Source organism: Bos taurus, chromosome 23 (genome assembly GCF_002263795.3).
Source record: "Bos taurus isolate L1 Dominette 01449 registration number 42190680 breed Hereford chromosome 23, ARS-UCD2.0, whole genome shotgun sequence".
In the NCBI taxonomy this organism is placed as follows: Eukaryota; Metazoa; Chordata; class Mammalia; order Artiodactyla; family Bovidae; genus Bos; species Bos taurus.
This window is the reverse complement of record NC_037350.1, coordinates 32,671,541-32,695,250: the sequence shown is the minus strand read 5'-3', so window position 1 is coordinate 32,695,250 and position 23,710 is coordinate 32,671,541. Positions and strand designations below refer to the sequence as shown.

Below are 23,710 nucleotides of genomic sequence, written 5' to 3'. Positions count from 1 at the left end.
TGGAGTGGGTTGCCATGCTCTCCTCCAGGGGATCTTCCCAACCCAGAGATCAAACCTGCATTTCTTATGTCTCCTGCTTTGGCAGAGGGTTCTTTATCACTAGGGCCATCTAGGAAGCCCACATGTTGCTGCAAATGGCATTATTTAATCCTTCTTAATGACTAATATTCCATTGTGTGTATATATATATGTGAAAGTGAAAAGTGAAAGTGAAAGTGGCTCAGTCGTGTCCGACTCCATGGACTATACAGTCATGGAATTCTCTGGGACAGAATACTGGAGTGGGTAGCCTTTCCCTTCTCCAGGAGATCTTCCCAACCCAGGGAATCGAACCCAGGTCTCCCGCATTGCAGATGGATTCTTTACCAGTTGAGCCACTAGGGAAGCCCAGGAATACTGGAGTAGGTAGCCTATCCCACTGCATATATACCTCTTCTTTATCCATTCCTCTGTCAATGCTTCTCATCTTGTTTTAAAAACTCATATCATGTCCTTCTCCTTCACAAAAATCACCTATGCCACTTCTCACAGATTTATACTTTCTTCTGAATTCCTAAGGAATTCTGTACCTCACAATTTGCACTTTTGAAAAAAGTAATACAAGTTCTCTAAATATTTCCTCTGTGTTGGTCTTGTCTATTAGATTGTAAGCTAATGGAGCACAGAGAATGTGACTTAGGACTTGTATTCAAAACAGTGCTTACAATAATGTATAAGCAAACTCAGTAGCAAATTCCCTGTAAAGTAGCAAGAGGCTAGTTTTAACCACACCTCTTCTAGTTGGAGAAATGTCTCTTAATAGGATAAAAGAAGAAAGGGCTTCTATATAAGCCAATTCTTTTAGTTAACACCTCATCCTGAAAGTAGTATTTTCTTTCCCAAATCTAGAAGGTCTCTCAAATTCTTTCTTCTCTTGTTCTAGAAGACATCACATGATATTTTTTTGAACTGAGATATAACTTATAGTAAGATGCACTAATCGTGAATGTACATAGCTATATACCCATGTAACAACCTCCACATCAAGGTATAGAACATTTCTAGTACTCCAGCAAACTCTACTCAATTCTAGTACTCTAGTACTCCAGTCAATACCCATTCAAACAGTAACCACTCTTCTAACCTCTACCACCATAGGTTAGTTGTGCCTACTATTACCTTTTATACAAATGGAATCAATAGTCATATATCTGACCTTTTCTCCCACCATTATGACTATAAGTTTTATCCAGATTGTTATACACACAAGTGGAGCGTTCCTTTTCCTTGCTGTATAGTATTCCATTGTGTAAATACACTACATTTTATTTATCCTACTATTGTTAGATATTTGGATTGCTTCTTGTCTTGGCTATTTGGGTAAATATGCTATAAACATTCTTGTGCATACCTTTGGTGTACATAAGCACTCATCTCTGGAGTGTAATTTCTGGATCAAATGGTACATATACATTAAATTTTGGTAGACACTATCAACCAAAATTTCCCAATGAAGCTGTAGCAATTTACACTCCCCGTAGCAAATGCAAAAGAATTCCTGTTGCACTGTCACAACTTTTTGCATCAGACATTTTTGCAGTGTTTTTTAGTGTGTGATTAGACAATCGGACATTGCCGGTTGCACATTAAGCAAGTATGAACCCTTGTGATCGGTTTATAAGCCCTAACCTAACCATATGGACAACTCAAGTCAGCTGGCACCCAGAGGTATAATCTAAGGAATAGATACATCACATAGACAAAAGAGGACAGATGGTAATGAGTCTGTTATGTACTCCTGGCCAATAGTGATTCAGATATCTGAGAGAGGAGCAATAGCTAGTTCATGTTATAACAGCACCCTCTAGGGTTCATGTTTTATTGCTGGAGGTTGTATGGTTGTATATTAATTACATGCTTAATAAATTCTATATAAGCCTCACTTACGGAAAGGAAGTGGGAAACCACCAGAAAAAACTGAAACATGACATGCACAGTTGCTGAGGGAAACCACACCAACTGCCAAGAGGAAGTCAGACTCCTGCTTAGAAATAAGAGAAATCAAGAACGGTGGGGAAAAGTCAGCAATTTGCTCAACAAATTGAGCAATTAGAGCAAAGACATCTCTCCCCAAGATGGATTTTGTAGAAGAAACAAGAAAGGACTTAGACCTTTTTCATTAGTATGTTGAGGCACAAAATTATCAGTTTAATAGCAGTGTCAGCTTAAAAAATATTCACAACCTCAAAGTTGAGAGTTAGACTTTCTTCAGTGAGAATTTTTAGGATTCCAAGTGCAGGAGGCAGCATCTCAAGTAAACCCTAAGAGAACTGCTCTGAGGAAGTGATGGGGGAATCAGATTATACAGAAGCTTTGAAACAAAGGTGTGGTAGTCTGAACATCGAAAGATATTGGTTTTTTTAAATTTATTTTTTAAATATAAATTTATTTATTTTAATTGGAGGTTAATTACTTTACAATATTGTATTGGTTTTGCCATACATCAACATGAATCCACCACAGGTATACACGTGTTTCCCATCCTGAACCCCACTCCCATCTCCCTCCCATACCATCCCTCTGGGTCATCCCAGTGCACCAGCCCCAAGCATCCTGTATCCTGTATCAAACCTGGACTGGCAACTCGTTTCATATATGATATTATACAGGTTTCAATGCCATTCTCCCAAATCATCCCACCCTCACCCTCTCCCACAGAGTCCAAAAAACTGTTCTATACGTCAGTGTCTCTTTTGCTGTCTCGCATACAGGGTTATCGTTATCATCTTTCTAAATTCCATATATACACGTTAGTATACTGTATTGGTGTTTTTCTTTCTGGCTTACTTCATTCACTTTCACTGCTGGGCATACACACCGAGGAAACCAGAATTGAAAGAGATACGTGTACCCCAGTGTTCATCACAGCACTGTTTATAATAGCCAGGACATGGAAGCAACCTAGATGTCCATCAGCAGATGAATGGATAAGAAAGCTGTGGTACATATACACAATGGAGTATTACTCAGCCATTAAAAAAAATACATTTGAATCAGTTCTAATGAGGTGGATGAAAATTGGAGCCTATTATACAGAGTGAAAGATATTGTTAACTAAAGGAAAACCAAATATCTCAAGTTGAGGAATTTAGCACTTTTCTATGTATGGGAAGGTGCAAGAGTCTGGGCTTACTGAAATCATTCCTCTGATACGTACCTCACCCATCTGGAGCCAGTATCCTGTGTTTTCATATCCTGAGTTTCCTCAGGGCTCACTGTAGAGTATGGTTGCAGTCTGATGGCTGCTAGATGGCAGATATTCTTTCCTTCCTGAGTTTCCACAGGGCTCACCAGCTCACCATCAGTGGTGGCTGCTATGGCTAATGACTGTAACATCCTATGTTTACTGACATGGCAGGAAATATTCCATATATCATCAGGAACCTGAATTCAATCCACTGAATATTCTTAAGGAGAGAACAGATTTGTTGTATTGTATTGTATTGTATTATTCAGTCACTAAGTCATGACTGAGTGACTGAATGACTGAACAACAACAAAAATTCAGTCAGTAAGTCATATCTGACTCTCTGCAACCCCACGGATTGCAGCACAAAAGGCTCCTCTGTCCTCCACTATCTCCTGGAGTTTGCTCAAATTCTGAGCCATTGAGTTAGTTATGCTATCTAACCATCACATTCTCTGTCACGGACTGCAGCACAACAGGCTCCTCTGTCCTCCACTATCTCCTGGAGTTTGCTCAAATTCCAATCCATTGAGTCAGTTATGCTATCTAACCATCACATCCTCTGTCACCACCTTCCTCTTTTGCCTTCAACCTTTGCCAGCATCAATGTCTTTTCCAGTGAGCCAGCTCTTCCCATCAGGTGACCAAAGTACTGGAGCTTCAGTTTCAGCATCGGACCTTCCAGTGAATATTCAGGGTTGATCTCCTTTAGGATTGACTGGTTTGAGCTCCTTGCAGTCCAAAGAAGTCTCAAGAGTCTTCTCTAGCACCACAATTCAAAGGCATCACTTTTTCAGTGCTCAGCCTTCGTTTTGGTCCAACCCTCACATCCATACACCACTACTGGAAAAACCATAGCTTTGACTATATGGACCTTTGTCAGTAAAGTGGTGTCTCTGTTTTTAAATACACTGTCTAGGTTTGTCATAGCTTTCCTTCCAAGGAGCAAGCGTCTTTGAATTTCATAGCTGCAGTCACCATCCACCGTGATTTTGAAGCCTAAGAAAATAAAGTCTGTCACTGCTTCCACTTTTCCCCCATCTATTTGCCATGAGGTGATGGGACTGGATGCCATGATCTTAGTTTTTTAATATTGAGTTTTAAGTCCTCTTTTTCACTCTCCTCTTTCACCCTCATTAAGAGGCTCTTTAGTTCCTCTTCGCTTTCTGCCATTCAGTTCAGTTCAGTTCAGTTGCTCAGTCGTGTCCAACTCTTTGTGACCCCATGAACTGCAGCACGCCAGGCCTCACTGTCCATCACCAACTCCTGGAGTCTAAACTCACGTCCATTGAGTCGGTGATGCCATCCAATCATCTCATTCTCTGTCGTCCCCTTCTCCTCCCGCCTTCAATCTTTCCCAGCATCAGGGTCTCTTCCAATGAGTCAGTTCTTCGCATCAGGTGGCCAAAGTATTGGAGCTTCAGCTTCAGCATCAGTCCTCCCAATGAATATTCAGGACTGATTTCCTTTAGGACAGACTGGTTGGATCTCCTTGCAGTCCAAGGGACACTCAAGAGTCTTTTCCAACACCACAGTTCAAAAGCATCAATCTGCATATCTGATGTGATAGTTCTCCTGGCAATCTGGATCCCAGCTTGTGATTCATCCAGTCCTGCATTTCACATGATATACTCTGCATAGAAGTTAAATAATCAGAGTGATAATATACAGCTTTCTCACATTCCTTTCCCAATTTTAAGCCAATCAGCTGTTCCATGTCCTGTTCTAACTGTTGCTTCTTGACCCACATACAGGTTTCTCAAGAGACAGGTAAGGTGGTCTTGTACTCCCATCTTTTTAAGAATTTTCCAGTTTGTTGTGATCCACACAGTCAAAGGCTTTAGCATTGTCAATGAAGCAGAAGTAGAGGTTTTCTGGGAACTCCCTTGCTCTTTCTACAATCCAACAAATGTTGGAAATTTGATCTTTGGCTCCTCTGCCTTTTCTAAATCCAGCTTGTATATTTGGAAGTTCTCAGTTCACGTACTGTGGAAGCCTAGCTTGAAGGATTTTGAGCATTACCTTGGTAGCATGTGAAATGAGTACAATTGTATGGTAGTTTGAACATTCTTTGGCATTGCCTTTCTTTGGAATTGAAATGAAAACTGATCTTTTCCAGTCCTGTGGCCACTGCTGGGTTTTCCAAATTTGCTGACACAGTGAGTGCAACATTTTAACAGGATCATCTTTTAGGATTTTAAATAGCTCAGCTGGAATTCCATCACCTCCACTAGCTTTGTTGGTAGTAATGCTGTAATGCTTCCTAAGGGCCACTTGACTTCACACTTCCAGGATGTCTGGTTCTAGATAAGTGACCACACCATAGTGGTTATCAAGTTCATTGAGACCTTTTTTGTATAGTTCTTCAGTATATTCTTGCCACTTCTTCTTAATTTCTGGTTCTGTTAACGTCCTTACTGGTTCTGTCCTTTACCGTGCCCATCCCTGCAAGAAATGTTCCCTTGATAGCTCCAGTTTTCGTGAAGAGATCTCGTCTTTCCCATTCTATTGTTTTCCCCTATTTCTTTGCACTGTTCACTTATGAAGGATTTCTTACCTCTCCTTGCTATTCTCTGGAACTCTGCATTCAGTTGGATATAGTCTTTCCCTTTCTTTCTTGCTTTTCACTTCTCTCCTTTCCTCAGCTATTTGTAAAGCCTCCTCAGACAACCACCTTGCCTTCTTGCATTTCCTTTCCTTTGGGATGCTTTTGGTCACTGCCTCCTGTATAATATTACAAACCTTTGTCCAGAGTTTTTCAGGCACTCTGTGTGGCAGATCTAATCCCTTGAATCTATTCTTCACGTCCACTGTATAATCATAAGGGGTTTGATTTAGGTTTGGCCCAGGTGGTAACAGGTTTGGCAGCACTTTTTTCACTTATGTATTGACAAAGAAACAAAGGAAACTGGATACAAAAGAAGGAAATTCTTTGGCTGTGTTATTTTGGAGAATGCTCAGATTCCTTAAAAGAAAAGTAATTCTATTTTTTTTTTCTCAATGAAAAAATAATACGCTTATTGGAGAAAATTCAGAAATTACAGATAAACAAAAAGAAAATTAAAGCCACCGATAATTTCACCACCCAGAGTTAAATAACATTGACATTCTGATATATATTCTTTTCTCTTTCTATGTGTTGATATACATCTATATATGTATATAAGTATATGAATATATGTGTATATATATATGTATTTATACATACAATAAGAAAGATCATATCACTTACACTATTTGTAACCTGATTTTTCTCTATCCTGAACATTGTGCTATATCATTAAATGATTTTCCCCAATTAAAAAAAGGAAGAAGTTCTTAAACTAGCACAAACAGATGAAAGTGGGTGGTAATAAGAGAGACAGGAATGACCCCCCATTCAGGAGGACATGACCACCCGTTGGTCCTTGAGCTGGATGGGCAACAGGAAGTTCATCGCCCCTTCCCCTCCTTAAATACATGTTTGCCCACCGTTCCTGAAGTGGGAGCTGTTCAAGTCTGTAGCCTCAAGAGAGTAGGGTGTTGAGACCATCTGGACTGAATACATGACTGAACCCAGTCATATTGGTTCGATGAAAACCCCCTGTAACAGAACACTCTATTCCCCCAAAGAAGCCCTCCAGCGTTCTGTAGTGGAAGATTCGTAATCTCCCGGCACTCACTCACACAATACCCTTTGTCTCTATACATACTTTAAATTTCTGGTGGGCAGGTTTGGAGACCTACTCATCAGGTATGGAATTGGGAATTAGACATTTTATTTAATCTCCAAGGACAGGGTGACATTCAGGAAGATGAGTAAATGAAACAGGAGGTATGAAAAAGGGGGGCAATAAGAGAACAAAAAGTTCAAAAATAAATAAAACCATGAGTGTTCAGACAAAACAAAATAAGGAGTGGCTTTAAGTAGCAGCATAATATGTCAAAAACCAAATCTAAAATCTGTGACAGAGGAAATCAATTTAAGGAATCTAAAATAACAATAGAGAAAAGAGTGAAAGAGAAAGAGAAAGTGAGAGAAAAAAAATAGGAAAAAATATCAGGAAGAAAAACCAGTGATAACTAATTTCTGTATAACAGAAAGTCCAGAAGGAGAAAAGACAATAAATGAAGAAGAAATAATCAAGGAAAGAATGGAACTTCTCTGAACTGAAGAAAAAGTTGATTTCATATTTAAAGAATCTAACGATTTCAGGAATACTGAAAAAAAGGCATCCTATAGATAATCCGATGAAATTTACAAATGATAAAAAAAAATACTTAAATCCCACAAGCTTCCACACCATGCCCCTACCCTACCCTACTCCCTCCACCAAAAGTCACCCCCAAATTGAGAACCAGACAGGGAAAAGAAACCTGCTGACATCCCTCCTCTAATTTGTAAACTGATGCCAGGGAACCACCTGGAAGCATATTTACACAATTTTGAGGGAGAATTCTACAGCCTATCTGTAATCCAAGCAAGGTGATAAAACAAAGATTTTTCAGACTTACAAGGACTTAGAATATTCACTTTTCAACTATGCCTTCAAAAAATCAGTTCCACAGTACCCTAGTTCTCACAGCCTCAAACTCTTTGGTGAAAATCTCCTTTAACAGAACACTCCATTCCCTAAAGAGACCTCCAGCCTTCGCTAGTGGAAGATTCGTTATCTCCCGGAGCTCACCCACTGCTGCTGCTGCTGCTCACCCACACAACACCGTTTGTCTCTACACCTCTAGTCACTGTCCTAATAAAAAAAAAAAACCTCCCTGGGATGTCCCTGGTGGTTCAGTAGCTAAGACTCCGTGCTCCCAGTGCAGGAAGCCCAGGTTCTATCCCTGGCCCGGGAACAAGATCACACGTGCCAAAACAGAGAGTTTGCATGCTGCAACTACAGACCCCGTGTGCCACAAATAAGACCCAGTGCAGCCAAATAAATAAATGAATGTTCAAAACAAAACAAAAAACCTCCCTGAGATGATAACATCTTTCACCAACTATCCTCTCTTTCTTTTTCCCCATCTGCGAAGTTTCTTGCTACCCTTCTTTCTCCTCTCAGTTCGCTAACTTTATTCCTCCCCTACGGCATCTGGCTTTTCCCACCAATCCACTAGGACAAAGGCCATCAGTAGCTTCCACACTGTGAAGGGTACTGAGCAGTTGTCAGTCCTTATTTCATTATTACCTTGACCTCATTATTACACCCAGTACTGCTGCCTACCTCCTTCTTGAAACTACTATTCTCTAGAAATCTGAGAATGAAATACATTCTCTCCTGGGTCTCCATTACGCTCTGCTTTTGTTTTGTTCTAGCTCTCTTTGGTTTGGTTTGTTTTTCTCCTTCTTTTCTACCTGACCTTAAACGCTCCTGTTTTCCAGGCTCCCTTACCTTACTGACCTCATTACAGAGACTGTCTGTCTCACTCATTTGTTTCCAGACAGCAAAACCTCAAGTAGAAGGAGGGATTTCCTGTGAGGATCCAGCAAATCTCAAAGAACCCTTCTTCTCATGTCAGGATAGGGGAAAACACATGTCCCACTTCTTGTGTTTCCATGGCACACAAGAGAAAGGAAAAAGACTAATCTGAACAACCAGACACTGGCATTTGCAAGATCAAGTTCATGAGTGGGCAAGACCACCAAGGAATGGGCCAGTGACGAGGGGAGGCCTGGGGTCCTTTTCTAGCCTACTGGCTGGACTCAGAATCCCCTCCGCAAGACCAGTAATATCTCCACAGACACACTGGGATGTGCGAGTCCTTTAGCAGAAACCCAGGATAAAGACTAAGGACCCTGCATAAGCCTCTGTCCTCAGACATGTTCTGCAATCTGGCTTTTATCAAAAAAGTCTATACTGGGATTTATAGAGTACTTGTACTGAGTAATAAAATCATTCTTTCTCCCCATTTGCAAGGAGGTCTTTATGTGTATGCTCCATTTACTAGAACCTAAAGGACTCTCTCCCCGAATAGTATCAGTGAAACTTGAATTCATTCTAAGACTGTGAGCATTCTAGATTATGAGGTCCAAAAGTCAAGCAGTATCTTCTTTTTATTTCCAATATATGGAAAGAAGAACCTAGGCCAGGGGCACCCTGTAAATTTTAATAATACTGGTTCAACAAACAGATCCTCAGCATATTCCCTTCTTAGAAGTATTAACTAGTTTGCTTCTGCAACCAAATCCATATGTCTTTTTCATCCTGCTTCCATTTTCCCTTCCTACAGAACACTAAAGCGCCACTTTCATTTCCTTTTCTCATTCCTAGGAGAAAGTCACATAAATATCAAACATTTTGAAATTTCAGGAAAACAAATAAATAGGGGATAACATTTGCTCATCAATGTTCATGTCATCCCTGCCAATACAGAAGAATCATTCTAATGTAATTGCTTCACTTGAATTAGTTTAATGTCTCAATTTGTACAAGACGTAAAAGAAAATGGATGGAGGAACATTAGAGGTCAGCTATTTGTTGTTCCGTTCATAGTCTGAGCAAACAGTTAGACCCCAGTGGTGAAAACAGGACTCCAGAGGAGCAAGCGTTGTTGCTTTTCCTAAAGGTTCCTGTGCAATCCTGCTGTTGGATTGTTCTTCTTTTCTGGACCAAGGAGAAAACCAAGACGGAGGGAGTTCATTTTTTTAGCTATTCCTGATTTGTGTGTTATAGGTTGCTCTTGATCTTCCCTTGATTAATTTCAGCTGAGGCCTTCCCATCAGCTGTAAACCCAAAGTATTAGCCTCACAACTGCCAGACAACTCTGCCATTCCACAGCTCTTGGTCATTTAAACAATTCTATTTCAGAAGCCTACTCTCAACTTGATCCCAATCCTTTAAATATCAAGGCGTTTAGTCTGTACCCTTAAAGGAAAACATCTGTGGTCTTCCTACCACAAAGGACTCATAGTTCAGCTAAACACGCACAGAGAAACTTTGGGTGGTGAATCTTAGACTGAGTGCTAGAGATAGAAAATCAAGGAAAGGGAATTCCCTGGCAGTCCAGTGGTTAAGACTCCTCGCTTTCACTGCTGAGGGCACAGTTCAATCCCTGGTCAGGAAACTAAGATCCCACTAAATGCAGCCAAAAAAAGAAACAAACAAACAAAGAAGGTACATTCCCTGATTTTCAGGAGTTCACAGCCTAGTGAAAGAGACAGACATCTAATCGGAAAATGCCAGCAAAATTTGACAAGTGACCAACTCCTCCACCTTGGCTCCAGAATTGCTCCTGCAATCCATAATCCCAGGAACCTTTGGCTTTGTCCTTTTCTCTCCTAACGCTTCCACTCTCCCCTCTACCTGCTACTCCATTTTAGCATTTATGTATATTTATGTATATACAGGGCTTCTCTGATGGCTCAAGTGGTAAGGAATCCGCATGCAATGCAGGAGACTGGGGTTTGATCCCTGGGTCAGGAAGATCCCCCGGAGGAGGAAATGGCAACCCACCCCAGTGCTCTTGTCTGAAAAATCCCATGGACAGAGGAGCCTGGTGGGCTATGGTCCATAGGGCTGCAAAGAGTCAGACACAACTGAGCACAAGCACATACATACATGTGTATAAGCAAGCCTCTCCTAGTTTGAAAAGTATTCATTCTTAACTCACCAAGTATCTCCCAGCAATGATTCTCTTCACTTTCACAGCCAAAACAGTGGAAAATAGTACTCACTCACTGTTTCTGATCCTCCTTTCTCTTTACTTTCCATTGACCCCTCGAGCTACCCCATATGAATTTTACCCCCTTCACTCCGTCTTAAGGCAGCAATATCTTCCACATCATGAAATCCAAACAATGCTTTTCAGTCATCCCTTTACTGGATAGCTCAGCTCCAACTGACAATGTTCTCCTGTTTGAAACACGCTGCTCTCCTTTTGGTCTTCACAGAATCACTCTTGTTTTTTTGTTCCCCCTCCTCCCTTGATTTCTAAGAAACATCAAGGCCTGTCACCTCCAAATGAACAGAGGTCCAAGCCCATATCGTTCTCATCCAACTGCAGCAGGAACATCCTAACTAAGCTTTCTGCCACTTCTCTTGCCAACCTGCCTTCAACTTACTTGCTACATTACAACCAAAAGACCTTTGTAAATGTCAGATTTAATTCTGTCTCGTTTCTGTCTTAAACTCTGAATGATTTCCAACTTCCTTGAGGATAAAGTCCAAAATACTTAGTATGACTAATAACTTGCATCCTGGTCAGACTTGTGCCTGCCTCTCCAGTCTTTTCTCCTACCACTCTCTTCCCTCTCTCCACTCTGGCCAGTTTAACCTTACTGTTCTTCTAAAGTTCAGTGGACATTTTCCCTTTCAACTGTTCCTTCTGCTTGAATGTCCTCCTTCATCATCTTTGCCTAACTCCAATTCAGGTTTCACTTTAAATGTTACTTCATCTAGAAATTTCTGATACCCACAGATTCAGTTAAAACCCCATATTATATCCTACAGTGGGACTTCCCTGGTGTTCTAGGGATTAAGAATCCACCTGCCTGCAGAGGACATGGGTTTCATCCCTGGTTGGGGAGGATCCCACATGACTTAGGGCAACCAAGCCAGTGCACTACATCAACTGAGCCCACATGCTGCAACCACTGAAGCCTAGAGGCGTGCTCTGCAACAAGAGAAGCCACCGCAATGAGAAGCCCATGAATGGCAACTGGAGAGTAGCCCCTGCTCCCCACAATTGGAGAACGTCTGCACACAGCAAGGAAGACTCAGCGTAGCACTCCCCAAATTAAATAAATAAATATTTTAAAAAATATATCCTATAGCATGCAGAACTTTGCATTTCTCCTTAATATCCAGCACACCTATTATTATTTATTCAAAAATCTGTCTTCATCCCTCGACATTAAGCTAAGTAAAAGCAAGGGTCATGCTTGTCAGCCCATTGCTATATCCCTAACACCTAGAATGGTGCATATTTTTGAATGCTGTAAAAATAACAAAGAGGGACACTAAGCCTGTCCTCAGAGGGAAAAGACGGCCAGTTCAGTTGCTCAGTCGTGATTCTTTCCGACCCCACGGACTGCAGCACACCAGGTTTCCTTGTCCATCACCAACTCCCAGGGCTTGCTCATACTCATGTCCATTGAGTCAGTGATACGATCCAACCATTTCATCCTCTGTTGTCCCCTTCTCCTCCTGCCTTCAATCTTTCCCAGCATCAGGGTCTTTTTTAATGAGTCAGTTCTTCGCATCAGGTGGCCAAACTATTGGAGCTTCAGCTTCAACATCAGTCCTTTCAATGAATATTCAGGACTGCTTTCCTTTAGGATTGACAGGTTTGATCTCCTTGCAGTCCAAGGGAGTATCAAGAGTCTTCTCTAACACCACAGTTTAAACCATCAATTCTTCAGCACTCAGCTTTCTTTATGATCCAACTCTCACATCCATACATGACTACTGGAAAAACCATAGCTTTGACTAGACAGAGCTTTGTCAGCAAAGTAATGTCTCTGCTTTTTAATATGCTGTTTAGGTTTGTCCTCAGAGGGAAATGAGGGCCAGGATACTTCTAAATCTATATTACTATAATTTCTAGGGGAAATTCAGTCAAAACCAGAAGAAGGGTTTATAGAAAGAGCTGGATGCTTGTGAAGGGTGAGAATATTTGTGGAAAACAGCTAAGGAGAGCAAATGGTTTTAAGAAAACCATTGTTATTCTGACGTTTTATAATATAAAATACATCTCCAGTGTGGCAATACCCAATAACTCTGGCCAGTAGTATGGGTATATTTGTTATATTAGATAAACTCAGGGCACATATTTTGAGCTAAACAGATGTATGACAGGACAGACATAAACAAGAGTTTCCAGGATGAAAAACAAAAAAGAATTCCTGGGATGAGACATTTGGTGTTAGTTCATTCCACAAATCTACCAAGCCTGGACCTATTAATAGAATCAAGGCATTATATAAAAATTTGATCTAGAGAAAAAGAGATCTACAAAAGTTAAAAAACACAGATGCTCAGAGCTGAAAGAGACCTTACAGTATCCAGTTCAACCCTCCTGCTCTTCTCCCTCCCATATTGGATGGGGTTAAGTCACTTTCCTACAGTTTGGTGCACAGTTAGTGGCAAATATGGTAATGGAAATCCAGTTTCTATATCCATGAAACTGAGTTCTTTCTGATTCTTGACTCAAAAAACTCTAATATTACGGAATTTATAAGCCTTCTCCAAACTATGTCCTGAAAAAGGTTTTCTGGAAACCCTTGCCTTCCTCTAACCTGATCCTGGTTCACCAAGTAGCATCCCCTGCATAGAGAGACCTGTTAGGTCACCACCCATACTGCTGAAAGACTCAAGAGATGGTAAGAGGAGTGACTGAAGAACTCTGAGGAACTCCTCAACATCACGTCATAAAGGAGAACTCAAGGAGTGTTTGTTCTATGACATTGTTCTCATCTTTCTTTTCTGAGTTCTGGGACAATCAGTTTCCTTGCTGTCACAGAATATTTGGAGAACATCTCGTGTTTTAAAAACGTATTCATTATGATCCAGCAACTCAGTTCATAGGTATACATCCAAAAAGCAGGGACTCATACAGATATTTGCATACTAATGTTCTTAGCAGCATTATTCACAACAGCCACAAGGTGGAAAATGCCCGAGTTCATCCACAGATGAGCTAAGTAGAAGGTGGTATATATACAATGCAATATTATTCAGTCATTAGAAAGAAATGAAACTCTGATACATGCTACCACATGGGTGCAACTTGAAAACATTATGCTAAGTGAAATAAGCCAGACACAAAAGGACACATATTGTACAATTTCAATTAGATGAAACACTGTAAAACAGAGGTACCAAAGACTGGAGGGTAGGAAGTTATTGTTTAATGGGTACATAGCTTCTGTTTGAGTTGATAAAAAAGATATTGCTTACTGAATACATAGCTTCTGTTTGGGTTGATGAAAATGTTCCCGAATAGTAGTGATTGTTACACAACCCTGCAAATGTACTTAAGGCCACTGAGTGTACACTCAAAAACAGATAAGATTGTGAATTTTATGTTTTACATGTATTTTGCCACAATAAAAAAATTATTCAATGAAGCTCTCAGTTCCAGTCAAGATGAAATCAAAACATGTTCAAGCAACCAAAGGAAGGTACACAAAGAGAAACCAAGGAGCAAAAATCAGAGGAAACAAACAAAACAAAAACTAGAATGCAATATAGAAGCCCTAACAAGTTAATAATTACTTTTGGGACTTCCTGGCAGTCCACAGGTTGGGACTCCGCGCTTATACTGCAGGGTGCACAGGTTCAAGGGGCAAGGTTCTATCCCTGCTTGGGGAACTAAGATCCCACAAGCCATGTGGGTGACACAGCCAAACAAACAAGCAAAAAACACACAAGAAACAAAAACAAACAGAAAACAATTACCTTAAATATAAGTAGTTCAAATACAGTAATTACAAGACAGAAATTGGCAAAGGGAATGAAAAGCCATGAATCGACAATATGCTGTCTGTAAGAAATTCATTTCAGATACAATACAGGAGAGGTTTCCCTGGTGGCTTGTGGTACGAGAATCTGCTTGCCAAAGCAGGAGATACAGGTTCAATCCCTCACCTGGAAAGATCTCCTGGAGAAGGAAATGGTAACCCACTCCAGTATTACTGCTTGGGAAATGCCACGGACGGAGGAGCCTAGCAGGCCATATTCCATGGGGTCGCAAGAGCCAGACACAACTTAGGGACTAAACAACTACAATACAGGAAGTAGAAAATAAAAGGACAAGAAAAGATACACTACCACCCGTTAAACAAAAAGAGCAAGACTTGATTATGTTAATGTTGATGTAACCAGTAATCATAAATTTTGAGCCACACCTCAAATATTCAACCTGTGGATTAAAAAGTTAAAACTTAAGGCTAAATGGATTCCTATTCCTATTTTCCAAACAAGCCAACATCAATAAAGCACATTACCTTATTCAGTTTCCCTCTTAATAAAGCACCAGGCGTGCCCTCTTCCGGCGATGCATCAAGATTGAAACATACCCGGAGGAGGACACACGTTCTCTTCCTCTGTTGTGACACCTGGCTTCTGTGCAGTTGAATGCTGCCATATTGAGCCCTACTACCTACACGCATGCTGTGCTGGTAGCTGCAGGCTCACCAAAATTGACTGGATCATCATCACTGTGTGTGCTGGGGAATGGAGCTGGACAGTACCTTAAAGGAGAGTGATGACACAGACCTGCCCTGCTGTCGATGGAGAGAAGAGCAAGTTGAAGGAAATCATCTTTTTTTTCAAGTTGCAGAACTGTAGCCCTAAGAAGCAGAAGTTTGCATTTAGTTCTTTGAGTTCTTCTTCTCCTTCAAGTTCAAGACCAGAGTTTCTTGAACTGACCCCCTGATCTGATGCACAAGGCCAGGGGCATCTAGCACATGAAGATAAGAGCACTGTTTCTCAGGTCTGAGAACTTAGGCTCCTCCCCCTTGATGCTGTGAAGACTGTAGCTCTGGGTTTTATCTCTATTCCTTCTGAGGCCTGTTTCATTTCTAGTTTCCAAACCGCCTAGAACTGTATGTCTTATGTAAACATGGAGAAGCAGGATTTTCCGTTTGGAAAGGGTAGATGTTGTATACTGTAACTATAATTTCCAGGATCAGAAATTCAAGTCAAGTTATAAGGGGAAAAAAAAACAAACACCAAAAACCTGATGCATACATTCTTTCAGAACTAAATTGAATGAAGAATATGTGACACTGACCACTACTTAAAGAATACCATTTGCAAGAAATGTGGCTATCCTGTTCAAACGGTTGGGTCTTGCATCAGATTTGACCTCATTTGTAGCCACTTAGCTTCCTGGTGACCACCCTAAGTATTGAGAAAGCACCAAGAGGAACATACTAACTTTATGTAGAGTTAGATTTAGGTCAGTAAAGGTCATAATAAATATAAGCGAAATCATTTTTCTTAAGATATTTACTTCCAGGGCAGCTACAATAAATGAAAGATATATGATTTAAAAGCTACTAGAACTAGACTCTAGGGAGATAAATGTGTGATCCCCTCATCGTTTCAGCAGGTCCAATCTTATATTACATTTTTGGGGGGTGTATGTGGCCGAGTCTTTGCTGCCCCATGGACTTAGCCCGCCAGGCTCCTCTGTCCATGGGACTTCCTAGGCAAGAGTCCTGGAGCGGATTGCTATGCTCTCCTCCAACAGATCTTCCCAACCCAGGGATCAAACCTGTGTCTTGTCTCTTACGTCTCCAGCATTGGCAGATAGGTTCTTCACCACTAGCATCACCTGGGAAGCCCATATTACATTTTTCTGTGTGTGGGGGAAATATCTGACCAAGTATCTTCCAGTTTGGAAACTGAAAGAACGCGTTCCCAGGAATTAGGGAAAGTGGTACGTTTGTATTTCCGAAGATGTCAGCACCTTCCCACGTGGCTGTTCTCACAAGGTGATTGACATTCCTCTCACGGAGATTTGTGTTCCCTCCACTGGCATATGGGTGGGAGCTTGGGACTGCTCCAAACAATGGAGCATATGACATATTGGTGCTTCGTGGCTTCTGAAGCTGGATCTAAAATCATACAGCTTCTACCTGGCCCACTCTTTGGAGCCTGTCCTTGGAAGCCAGTCACCATGTTAGGAAGAAGCCTGGGCCACATGAAGGAATGACATGCAGGCGTCTGGCCACTCCAGCTGAGGACTCAGGCTCCATCCACCCCGGACATGTGAGGGAGTAAGCTTTCCAAGGGCTCCATCCCTTCATCCCACCCCTGCTCAAGTCTTCCATCTGAGGCTCCAGAGAGCACGTTGCAGAAACAAGCTGCCCCTGCCGCTATGCATTAATTGAGAATGCCTGACCACAGAGCCTGACCTATAGGCTCTGTGAGCATAATAAATGACTGTTTTCATTACTGGGGGAAAAAGTACTCAAGTGATGCTTAAATTAAGTTTCTGTTAGTATAAAAGGAAAACCTTACAGATCTTGTCAGGCTAGGAGGCTACAGACACACAGCAGTAGCCCCACAGAGTCCAATTAGAGAAAATTTACACAGAAGAAATAAAGCACATGGAATCCCCCAACTCTCACTGCGGGGACTACCAGGGCCAGGTAGAAATGGTCTGCACCCACCACGGCAAACATGTAGCCAAGAAGGGCCAGCCTCTGAGAGAAGTCTGGATTCACAAAAGAAAGGACTTGACCTCACACCAAAGATATATCCACGTGACACATTTAGGTTGTTGCAAATATAGGTTAACCTATGGAGTACTTGGGTTCTTTCGACAATGGGAAATGAATGACAGGATTTCTAGGTCCAAGAAGCAGAAGAGGGAGAATGCATGCTGAGGGCCTGGGTCCACACCGAAGGTCAAAGTCTGCACGTGGAAGGCCCTGGAACAGTCTTGAAGTGCTTCTGTACACCCAGAATGCTGCACCAGCCAAAAGCCGTGCTGCCCCTTTGCAGATGGCTCTGGTCAGCTCAGCCTGGCAGAAGGAGATGGGTACCCAGGCCATCCAGATTTGTCTCCCAACAGATTTAAAGAGAAGAAAGGGAAAATCTCCCCTAACCTTCTCCTCTGCCCTCCTCCCATCAATTAAAACAAGATTGAGTTATTTCTCACTCTTCAGTTTGACAGAATTTTAAAGATGAATATTATTCACTGTTGATGAGCACCTTGGGAAAGGTGTATGCACATAATAGTCACAGGGGTATAAACTGGTAGCTTTGGGGGGAAATTTGACAGTATCTAGCAAATTTTAAATGTGAGTATCCTTTGATTCAGCAATTCTGCTTCAAGTATGATTTTTTTTTAAAGAAGTGCTTTAGCATTTGTACAAAAAAAAAAGTCTGTTGAAAACAAAGTATTAAAATAACCAATAGAGGAATGAGCAAATAAATTAGGGCACATCCTTCTGTGAATACGGCAATTAGACATAAAGTACATTTATGGGTGGGGCTTCCCAGGTGGCCCTAGTGATAAAGAACTCACCCGCCAGTGCAGGAGATGTAAGAGATGCAGGTTTGATCCCTGGGTCAGGAAGATCCCCTACAGGGGAGCATGGTAACCCACTCCACTATTCTTGCCTGGAGAATCTTAGGGACAGAGGAGCCTGGCAGGCTACAGTTCTGCTGCTGCTGCTAAGTCGCTTCAGCTGTGTCCAACTCCATGTGACGCCATAGACGGCAGCCCACCAGGCTCCCCCTTCCCTGGGATTCTCCAGGCAAGAACACTGGAGTGGGTTGCCATTTCCTTCTCCAATGCATGAAAAGGAAAAGTGAAAGTGAAGTCACTCAGTCATGTCCAACTCTTCGCGACCTCATGGACTGCAGCCTACCAGGATCCTCCATCCATGGGATTTTCCAGGCAAGAGTACTGGAGTGGGGTGCCATTGCCTTTTCCAAGGCTACAGTTCATAGGGTAGCAAAGAGTCAGACACAACTGAAGCAACTTAGAGCCTGTACACATGCCGACTTATGGGTACCAACATAAATAGGGCTGTACAACACATTGTTCATTTACTTCTTTTGACTTGGAGTGTGCAAAAACAAATCCTACTTATAATTCAGTTCAGTTCAGTTCAGTAGCTCAGTCGTGTCTGACTCTTTGCACCCCATGGACTACAATATGCCAGGCCTCCCTGTTCATCACAAACTCTTGGAGCTTACTCAAACTCATGTCCATTGAGTCAGTGATGCCATCCAACCATCTCATCCTCTGTCGTCCCCTTCTTCTCCCACCTTCAATCTTTCCCAGCATTAGGGTCTTTTCCAATGAGTCAGTTCTTCACATCAGGTGGCCAAAGTATTGGAGCTTCAGCTTCAGCATCAGTCCTTCCAATGAATATTCAGGACTGATTTCCTTTAGGATGGACTGGTTGGATCTCCTTGCAGTCCAAGGGACTCTCAAGAGTCTTTTCTAACACCACAGTTCAAAAGCATCAATTCTTCGGCACTCAGCTTTCTTTATATATATATATTCCAACTCTTATAAATACTTTGCTTTAAAATTAGTATCCACTTTATTAATGCTACAAAATTGCTACACTATTGCTGGGAGTGAAATATGCTTGCTCACCACCAGATTAAGCCTGGAACATATTGATTACAATTGAATTTCCAGAAACTCTTTCAATCTAGTACATTATAGTTACTCAAGAACTGTTTAATCAGTGAATGAAACAGTCAGGCCAGCAGCACCAAGGTTCCTCCCAGATCCAGTTACTTCTTGGATTCTACCTAGAGAAAAAACTGTTCTTATAAAGCGGTCATGATAATACCGCTGCTGCTGCTGCTGCTAAGTCGCTTCAGTCATGTCTGACTGTGCGATCCCATAGATGGCAACCCAGCAGGCTCCCCCGTCCCTGGGATTCTCCAGGCAAGAACGTTGGAGTGGGTTGCCATTTCCCTCTCCAATGGATAAAAGTGAAAAGTGAAAATGAAGTCCCTCAGTCGTGTCCGACTCTTAGCGACCCCATGGACTGCAGCCCACCAGGCTCCTCCATCCAAGGGATTTTCCAGGCAAGAATGCTACCATGCTGATAAACAAAATGTGCAAAATTGAGTCCTAAGTTATAATTTGCTGTACAAATTCCAGGAGCTATTTTGTGGTTGGTCTTCACTGGATAAAAATTACTTCTCTGTCAAGTTCAGAGTCACTCTGGGAAGTTGCAGAGAGCCTTATTTCAATTGTTTATGTAAGAAGAGAGAAGGGGAATGAAGGAGTAGGAGGAAGGATCAAACAATAAAAACACTGGACAGTTGAGGATGAAGAGGAAGCTGATGACAAATGCAAAGTCTGAATGCTAGTTATGTAAAAAAAAAAAAAGAAAAGAATAATGGTAATAGTCAGGAAAGGCTTTATATATGTATAAAGTATTAACCAAACACTGCATTTAATCCTCATAACCAGGAAACTCTTGAAGTTGAGAGAGGCTCCCAGAGATCTTCTATGCCAGTTCTCTCACCTGACTGGTTGATTTAGTTGCTAAGGCGTGTCCAACTCTTGTGACTCCATGGACTCTAGCCTGCCAGGCTCCTGTGTCCATGGGATTTCCCAGCAAGAATACTGAAGTGAGTTGTTATTTCCTTCTCCAGTCTCACCTGATTATTATTCCTTACTTATGCTTGAAGGGAAACAATTGCAGGCTTTTCAAAACTATTGGAGCAGAAAGAGCCTCCAAACTTGGTTACAAGCTTCTTAGAGATGCCATAACTAAGCATGACAAACTGGGTAGCTTAGGATAACAGAAATGTAAGCTTTCACAGGTCTAGAAGCCAGAAGTCTTAAATCAAGGTATCAACAGGTTGGTTCCTTCTGAAGGCTGTAAGAAGAATCTGTTCCTGCCTCTTAGCTTCAGTGCTGGCAGTCCTTGGCAGCTCCTGGCTCATAGATTGTCACTTCAGTCTCTGCCTCCATCTTTAAATTACCTTCTTCTGTTTCTCCTCTTCTCGTCTGTGTGCTTTTCTGTTCTTATAAAGACATCTGCCATTGGATTCAGAGTCAGGTCTACCCAGATAACCCAGGATAATCTCACCTTAAAATTCGTCACTTAAGGGATGGTATGGGGAGGGAGGAGGGAGGAGGGTTCGGGATGGGGAACACATGTATACCTGTGGCGGATTCATTTTGATACTTGGCAAAACTAATACAATTATGTAAAGTTTAAAAATAAAATAAAATTGGAAGAATAAAAAAAAAAAAAAATTCGTCACTTAATTGTATCAACAAAAACCCTTTTCCCAAATAAAGTCACATTCAGAGGTTCTGACTAGACATATCTTTGGATGGTGGGGCAACCAACCAACCAACTCAACACAGCATGTTTGTGTGATTTTACTTTTGGAAGAAGGCTTCTAGAAGGGAAATATATTCTAAAGGGAAGTAAAAGATAAAGCTTTTTTAAAAATTCACTTTTCCTAGGCAGTTCCTAGTAAATGGTTTGTAGTGTTCTCTTCAAAATGTTCTAATGTTCTCTTTCAAAACTGGTCCAAGCTAAAAAGTTACTAAAACAGTTACCACATACTAAAAGCCTTTCACCCTCCCAACTTTTCTTTATGAAAATCAGTTAAAGAAAACAAAATTTCTCAATTGTAGTGTCCTGAGAAATATAATTACTTGAGAGGGAAGAATGCATAAACAAGCAGCCTAAGAGAGTTTGATGTGCTACCCACTAAATTTAGATTCTCTTTCCAGTGAGGTGGTGGGTTAAATACTGAAAGGACCCTCGTGCTGAAAACAACTAAAAACAGATAAAAACCTTAGAAGAGTCAATGAGCTGTCACAGAAGAAGTAAGCGCTTCTCAAACCAAGGACTGAGCAATATCGAGGGAGCACTATCTCCAGGCATTTACCAGACAAGAGGGGAAGGGGAAACGAAGATTCAGCTTTGAAGTCATAGCCTCAAAAAGGCTCCAGAGACACAGCCCAGAGCCTGCCCAACCTGAGGGATCTAATACATCTTCCCCCCAAAAGTTGGTATCCCAGTGGGTTAAACCATCAATTTAGAAAGGAGAGAGAAAAAAAAAAAAAGAACTCAACTTTCATCAATATTTTCAGCCTAAATTCACACTACCTGGGAGAACTGGAGAAGAATTTAATTTTCAGTGATCCTAGACTAGAAGTTCTCATAAACTTGGAAGAAGCAGATGAAGACCCTCTAGAGAGGACTCCACTTCTAATGCAACTGAAGACGATTCCTTCAGGTAAAATTCCAAAGCATCGAACAGCCCATAGTACAAAAGAACTCAACTTTCAAAGCACGATAAGCCAACGCAACACCATAAAAAGGTCCATAGTAGTATTATTAATTCAATTCTATGAACTGAAACATGTCTCTCCCCATATGTCACCTACGCCTAAAAGAGGTTTCAGGCAAATTCTAACCAAGAGAACACTGACAGAGCCACACTGACAATAGAAAAAGAATAAGCAATAAACATTGCCAGAGATATAAACGGTTCAGTTCATCAGAAACCATCTGAGCCTCCAGGGAAGCCCCTTCTGAAATCTTAGTAAGTTAAATTTGCATGCACTCCTAACAGCCTCAAGAATACTGACAAATTCTAAGGAGTAAAAAGCAAGTTCAAAACCAAAATAGACGTGTAAATACTTCCTCAGTAACTGACAGCATAAGCAGATAAATGTATTTTAGCAATTGTCGCGAGTGCGCAGGCGCAGCCGGCGGCGCGCTGAAGGCTCTGACGCGCCGGCAGCGAGCGAGCGAGCGAGGCCTTCTCACCTGCGGCACCTGACGAAGAGTGTGCGGGAGGCGGGCGGGGGGCCTGAGCGGAGGCGCCCCCGGAGACGCAGGCACAGCAGGAGTCTGGCTGCACTCGGAAGGGCGGGAGGGAGAGGCACCAGAGTTGAGGGAAGAGAAAATAGGCTCCACCAGAGAGAGGTGCCTGGCTGGGAACCGCGTGGGGACAAGGGGTACCTCCTGGGCGCGTCCCAGGCCTCAGGACTGGTACTCGGGAACGGTTCCTGCTGTCCAGTTATCTCGGGAAAGGCTCCTCCCCGCCGCGTCACTGACTACTGACGGCTCGAGGACATCTGGGAACCCGCCCCGCACCCCCCCGCCAGGCGGAAGGTCCCCGGGGCCTCCCGCGCGCACGGGGCGCTCCCTGCCCCCACTCTCTCTCCACCTGGGGCTTCTTTTCCCTGAGGAGAAGCAGGAACTTAGCTCCGATCATGGCTGGTCTTCAGAAAGAATTTTTTTTTTTTTTCAATTTTCTTTCTTTCTTTCTTTCTTTTTTTTTAATTTTTTTTAAAATTTTATTCTAATGATGGTACCTGTGCAGCTTCCAGACTTGCTAGAGCCATGGTCAGAAAACTGGTAGCCTCCAAAGGTACATGTTCGGGTATGTCAGGGGGGAAAGTTAGTAAGGATGAGGAGGGTTTGAATAGTGCAATTTAGAAACCTGACCTAATGAATGTATATACCTACATATGGCCAGTGAGCACATGGAAAAGTGCCCAGCACCATTCGTTATCAGAGAAATGTGAATTAAAACCCCAAACGAGTAGGAGATGAAAGTATCAAGAATGATTCATGTAATTCCACTTCTGGTCAAGATGGAATAGTAGGGACCGGGTTTACCCTCTTGTTTGAAACAATCAAAAAATAGAAAATAATTAATATATATATATGTACACATATATACAGATGTATATCCTCTATAGCATACATAACATGTGATATTTTAGATATTATATATAATATTGTATGCAATGTCTCTATTCATATATAATGCTATATCATGTATAACATATACAAAATTCTACATATTATTTATGATATATAATACATACTTTTATATATTGACTCTATATGGTATGTATAACATGTATCATTTATAACACACCACTCAACAACTAAAGAATACACATTATTTTCCTGCACATTTGTAACAGTTACCTAGATGATTATACAAAGGTTGAATCTCAGCTAATTTCAAAGGGATAATGTTACACAGAAAAATAATATTGCATATGTTATAATGCAACCTAGCTCAG

General features: G+C 41.6%; 1 protein-coding gene across 2 annotated transcripts in view; it reads right to left on the bottom strand.

Moving 5' to 3' along the window:
- Positions 1 to 22,705, bottom strand: part of CMAH (cytidine monophospho-N-acetylneuraminic acid hydroxylase) — an 82,941-nt gene extending 60,236 nt beyond the window's left edge. For both annotated transcript variants that reach the window (XM_005223803.5, XM_024984024.2), the window contains exon 1: positions 22,437 to 22,705. The gene's annotated coding sequence lies outside the window, so the exon portion shown is untranslated. The remainder of the gene's footprint in view (positions 1 to 22,436) is intronic.
- Positions 22,706 to 23,710: the final 1,005 nt, after the last annotated feature.